Genomic DNA, 6311 nt, shown 5'->3' with positions numbered 1-6311 from the left:
CCCCCCCCCCCCGTAAATGCAACAAGGGGTAACTAGGTAGGCAACTGATGTGAACCCACAAAGTGATGCAGGTACAGGTACCACACCACAGGGCCACAGGGATGCCCAAAGATGCTAGACCTACCCAAGCAGGACCTTAGCCTCTGCTGGAACCTCTGGACTCCCACGGACACACTGGGACTTTAGAGGCCACAGACCTATAACTCCCACAAGTCTGCCAAGTGCCTCTGGGTGTACAGAGCCAGCTGGAGGCAGAGGAACCCATAGGGACAGTCATGTGGGCCACTGGACCTGGCCAAGTATCTATCCTCTGTGCCCATTGCTCAGCCCTCCACTTGGAATGCCCCAGTTCACACTCACCCATTCATTCAAACTAAAAATAAATGAATAAATAAATAAATAAACAAACAAACAAACAAACAACAGGAACAAGTTCCCTCAGCCAGTCAAGACCAGTCCTGAGCACAGGGAGGCTGACGGGAAGGTGTGTTGCTGCCCCTCCCACATCAGTCACAGCACAGAACCAGGGTGGTAGGAAAGCAGAGGTCATGGGGCTGTGGGGATGTTGACAGGGACACAGAGTGGCCTGGGCACGGAGGAGGCTTTTCTTCCAAAAGCAATGTGTAGGGTGAGGCCGGGCTGATAAGTTAAGTAGGTGACGTGGGTGTGTGGGGGGTGGGTATGGGCAGAGGATCCAGCATGCTCAAAGACCCTGAGGCTAAAGGCAGCTTGAACACACTCCAGGAACTGAAAGCCGGCCAGGGAGACCAGAGAGCCAAAGTGAGAGAAGATGGGGAGCAAGATGCAGCTGAGAGGTGGTTGCTGCAGGAAGGGGGCTGGGAGCTGTGGAGCAACTATCTGCTTTCCAAAAAAAGAAAATCGGAATTCAGATTTTATTCATTCGCATTTCGGAATGTTTAAATGAAAATATACTAAAGTCCACTGGAGTCCGAGAACGCTATTTTTAAACGTCTTTTTTTTTCCCCCCAATGAATGAGTCCTCATCAATTACAGCTGCAGGGGAGGGGCGAGACCACCTGCTCTCCCCCGGGGTAAAGGGCAGCCAACAACATCCCTCAGTGTGTAGATGCGCTGGCATTTATGAAGCCAGAGGCCTGTGAGCCACAAAATCCCAGCAAGATGCCAGTGGGTGCCCCGTTACACTAGATACGTCACTAAGTCCTCTGGAAGCTCCAAGTACACGTTCCACCCTCAGCCCCTAAGTGCTGCGCAGCCTTCCTTCAAAACACCAGGCTCGGCTGCCAAGCCGCCTTGCGCCCCGGGCACAGCCCTCAAACCTGCAGCTCAGTCGCTGGCTGACACCAGCAGGATGCTTCCTGGGTACCCGGTTCTGTAAGTCAGTCATCAGGCCCTGCCTACCCCACACTTTCTCTTGATTCAGGGCCCTGCCCACCTACCTCTCCAGTGCCCAGCCCAGCTCCACCTGGCCTAAATGGATGAGGGCTTCGCGGACGCCACTCACAGGCACACCGGGCATTCCCCAGCACCAGGAGAACCCACGCACTCTATCCCACCCTTACCCCAATACAGACACAGGCACACACGCCTGCCCCACGTGCACAGGCAGCATCGTCAGAAGCTACGGGGAACATACTCAGAGCTTGTTGAGCAGTCGCTGAAGCCCAGCTGAGGGGGAGGATGGCCCCCAACAGGGGCTCCTCACACCCGAGCCTCAGCTATCAGCCCGGAAGCCAGCTCTGCGGCCCCACCCAGTCCCGCTGTCCTTAACAGTCTGGCTCAGGACCCCTCGGACCACCCTTGGCCCAGGCAGCCCACAGTTTTCTATACCAGAGGAAGGGGAGAGAGGTAGCCACCTGAGGGAAGAATTCCACAGACTCCTCCAACAGGCATTCTGACACAGTCCTGTACCGTCTCCATCCACAGAGGCAGAGGGACCGGACCCTCCCCCACCGCGCAGGAGGTGCCAAGAGTAGAGGCGGGGCAGTCCAGCCTCCTTAGGGCTGGGGACTGCAGCCCCCTCCCCCTCTGCCATTTCTACTTTCAAGCAGGTGGAGGTGCTGGGACATCCCCCCCACACACACACATCAGCACAGTCCTCCAAGCGTAAGGTTCCCCATCCTCTGGGTACCTCCGCCACCACTGGCCTTCACCCACCCACCTACCCACCACCCTTCCCCCATTTCATTTTCCCCCACAACATCAACAGTCTGTGACAGCCCTCTCCGCAACACAGGCAGCGTAGAAGAACGCGAGAAAGGAGATGGATGAAGGGCTGGATGGGGAATCCGACAAGGCAGGCTCTGCCCAAAGAGGCCCAGGGACCATCACTTGCCCAGGTAGCACATGTCCCCTCCCAGCAGGCCCTGCACATCTGGACCCAGCTGGCCTCCGCAGCCACCTGGTCTACCCTCCACCCGCTCTGTACGCGAACCCCCGTTCCCGCGGGGCGCCGCACGTGGGGGGCCTCCCGTGGCCATGTGAGCGCCCCCCCACAGCCCAGGTGTCAGGGTCGCTCGGCCCCTCCGGGCACGCGAGTGCGCGGGGGGCGATGCGGCGCGGGCTCTCGCCCGCCTCCTCCCCGGATGCCCGGTCCCGGGGAGATCCCGGGAAGGGAGTACGAGCGTGCGGCAGGCTGAAGGCAAGGGAGCCCGGGCTGCCCGGACACGCGGCTGGGAGGGGGCTGCCGCTACCCGCCGCCTGCGGATGGAGGGCCGGGAGCCGCTGGTGCGCCCCGGCCCGGGGATAGGGCCGGCAGCATCGGAGGGGCCGGCCCGCGTCGGGCTCCAGGCCCGGGCGCCACCGCCCGTCAGAGGATCCGGGAGACCCCGCCGCTGAGCGCGTCTGTCCCGGGGGCTGCCCGCGGCCGGGGGCTGCCCGGGATCTAGCCTCGGAGGAGGGTCTTGACGCGTGCCACCCCCGCGCGCTCACCTGCGCCCTGCGCTCGACCGCCTCGGTCCACTCGGCCTCTGCGCTGCGCCGGCTCCGCTCGCTCGTTCGCTCGTTCGCTCGCTCGCTCGCTCTCAGCGTCGCTCGCCTAGGCCCCGGCCCCGGCCCCGGCCCGCGGGCGCCCCATGCCTCTCCTCCGGCCGGCGCGGCGCCCCAGATGCGGCTGCGGGAGGAGGAGCCGCGCGGCCCCGGCTCCCCGAGAGCGGCGGGGAGGGGGCGGGGGGCGGGGAGACGCGCGCGGGGGAGGGGGCCGCGCGGCTGCGCCCAAAACCAGGCGCGGATCCGGCCGGGGGCCCGGGGCTGCGGGGGACCGCGGGGGCCGCTCGGGGCCCGGCGCGCCACCCCCTCCACCGGCCCGGGGAAGGGGAGGGGAGGGGAGGGGAGGGGCACCGCGGCTGCGGACGCTGGGTGTGGAGCTGAAAGAGCGCTTGGGAATCTGCGGCCGGGCGTCCAGAGAGGGCAGGCTACCGGAGCGAGGTTACACAGCGCCGGCCGCGGTGGCGCGCGAACTTGGAAACCCGGGGTTGTCGAGTGGGTCGGCAGGAAGGTGTTTTGGCTGCGTTCGCTGTGGGGGTAGGGAAACTGAGGCACGGGAAAGATGCGGCTGCTCTGGGTCTCGCTGCGGGAGTCAGGCTTCTTCTCACCCCTCTTTCTCCCGTTGGGGTTCCTGCCTCTAGGATCGGGTGCCCCCTCCCGGTGACCCGCTTCCTGGAGAACACTTGTTTTGGGCAGCAGTACCTGGCTAACGCGTCTCTGGAATTCGTGGGCCGGGCACCTGTCCTCCCTCTCGCGGGGGCTCTGTGATCACGGACTAGGGTGCCTCTCCCTGAGCCCGTTTTTTTTCTACCCGCACAATGGGGACCACGTAGCATTCTACCTCCTTAAGAAACCGAAGAGATAAATGAGTCTAGGTAAGCTCTCCTTACTGGATCATGGCATTCAGTAGGTGTCAAATGGATGCGCCTCCTCTCCTGGCTCCCACACAGCTGTCCCTGGAGAATACTAGGTGTGCAATCGAGGCTCCTCCAGGCCTCTTTCTTCTCTTCCACTGCCTGCCCACCCTCTTCACGTCTCTACCCCACTATTCTAGTCCTAGCCTCCCCTCTTGCCTGAGCCTGCAATGCTCTCCCACCATCTCTCAGTGACAAACTCCTACTCATCCCTCAAGACCCAGAGCAATTTCATGTACCAGCTTCTCACACTACTGACCCACCCATGCCTCCCTTCCAAAATAATAAATAACAAAAATAAATAAATCCAACCTTCCCGTTCTCCCAGGGTCTGTGCTGAGCTACTTGGGCTCCCACCAACTACAGCTACTGGCCCAGAGGAGATATGCCGTGACCCACACTGCCGGAATTGGCTTACTGGCTAAGTCAGGCAGAGGAGAGGTCGGTCTGGAGTCCTAGAGGAGGAAGGTGAAGGGCAGGAGACGGGGGACTGTAGATTCAGGCAGCTGCCCCAGTAGAGAGGACCAAGGTCCTTTCCCTTGGGTAGATAAGAAAACCTCCACAGATGCGGAGCCTCTGACAGGGATGGACAGTGGCCTTGCACTGTGTTGTTGGCTAAAACGAGCAGGTATGGGCCTCAGAAAAGGGTCCCAAGGCCTCGTTCACAGATGTTTTACAGCAGCACTGACTATACATGAAAAGCTGGCCACAGACTACACAGCCTTTGTCTGGAGCCTGGTCAGATAATGACCACAGAAGGCTGTCCCCATGCCATGAGCCTCAAACATCTGTTAAGATGGGTCACAGAACCACTTGGCTTGTGAAGACTTGGAGATGGACTTTATGATTTGTGAGCTTCACCTGAACTCAATACAATCTTTAAAATAATAATAATAGTAATAATATATATATTATTGGATTTTTAAAAAGGCAAGTTGCAGTGGGAAGAGCCAGACACATAGTTCGAAAACACGCAACACAAGGCTACACACAGGAGTGGTGAATAGCAGATTTTGACAAGTAGTGGCCTGAGGACAGGGGACGGGAGTGTGATAGAAGCTTCCGTGTCCCTGAAAGACTGTGCAGTGTGGGCGCGAGTGTCTGTTGTGCTGTTATCTAGACATTTGTGAACCAGACACACTTCTATCGTGATAATATTTCTTGTCACAAGTCAGGCGGTGTCTAGGAAGGGGACAGGGAGTGGATGCGACGCTGGTTCTTGAGTGGGGTTGTGACATGAACAGTGACTGGGGGAGGCAGGAAAGGCCAGAGAGGCTACTGGGGCTGTGCAGGGGAGAGGTGGGAGGGGGGAGACGGAAGGAGGAGAGAGACAGAGAGAAAGAAACCACTGCGTGCATAGCTGGGGTCTCAAGCCCACATGGCCACAGACAGGGCCTGCACAGGGCATGAGCGTGGGTCGCAGGGGTCTGCACCAGCAACTGTCACCCTAGGAAAGGCGTCCCCATGGAGCCATGTCTTCTGATTTCCTGAGAGGAACTAGTAATTCAGACGTTTTAATTCATTTTTAGTTACTGTACAAAATAATGGGCTCATGATGACATTATACACCATCTCTCTGTATCTCCCGCTCGCTCCCCAGCCTCTCCCCTTCCTCTCCCCCTCCCCCACCCCTCTCCCTCCTCCTCCTCCACCCCTTCCCTTACCAGCCTCCTACTTCCTCCCCTTTCTGCTTTCATGTCACATACATATAGTGTGCATATATTTAAATGTAGATTCTTCGTATTTGAGAAAACACACACTGTTTGTCTTTCCGAGGCTGCATTATTTTCTTACCACAATAATCCCCAGGTCCATCCATTTCCCTGCAAAGGACATAATTTCACTGTCCTTGTGACTGAATGAAACTCTACTGTGTACATGCCACCATCATATATATGTGTATTATATACATACATATACATAATTTAGACTGTTTGAAAGTGTAAACATTTCTTTTAAATGGTAGGAAGTGAATTAGAACATTTTTACCACTGTGGGATTGAGCCATGCAGGACTCCAAGGTCCTTGGTGAAGGCGAGGCTCCCAGGAGGGAAACGAAGGGACAATGACACCAAATTTTCCTTTCTGTGAGGTTAAAGAGAAGTCTAGATGGGCTTCCTGGAGGAGGTGACAAAGTGACACAGGGAGGTGCCTCCAGCTGAGAAAACAGAAGACATCAAGGCAGTGCTGGGCTAAGTGACAGAAGGCATCAGGAGGTTCCCAAACACGTGGCAGACATGATGCCTGGCCTTGTTAGCTATTGGGGTCATGAACCAAGGCCATGACCAGATGTCACTGTATGCCCGTGGACCAGCAAAAATGACTAAGACAATCCCAAAAGTTAGCGAGGATGAAGATCAGAGGCAGCCGGAGGGAGAGCTGGCACACCCACAGGACTCACCAATCTCACTGGTGCCCCGTGCACAGCACCCC

The 6311-nt window shown here is 57.9% G+C and overlaps 1 protein-coding gene across 1 annotated transcript in view; it reads right to left on the bottom strand.

Moving 5' to 3' along the window:
• The window catches only part of Dlgap4 (DLG associated protein 4), a 151490-nt gene extending 148376 nt beyond the window's left edge, over window positions 1-3114 (bottom strand). The window contains exon 1 of the mRNA XM_031372505.1: window positions 2911-3114. The gene's annotated coding sequence lies outside the window, so the exon portion shown is untranslated. The remainder of the gene's footprint in view (window positions 1-2910) is intronic.
• Window positions 3115-6311: the final 3197 nt, after the last annotated feature.

Source organism: Mastomys coucha, unplaced genomic scaffold (genome assembly GCF_008632895.1).
Source record: "Mastomys coucha isolate ucsf_1 unplaced genomic scaffold, UCSF_Mcou_1 pScaffold15, whole genome shotgun sequence".
Lineage (NCBI taxonomy): Eukaryota > Metazoa > Chordata > Mammalia > Rodentia > Muridae > Mastomys > Mastomys coucha.
This window is presented reverse-complemented; position numbering and strand designations above follow the sequence as displayed.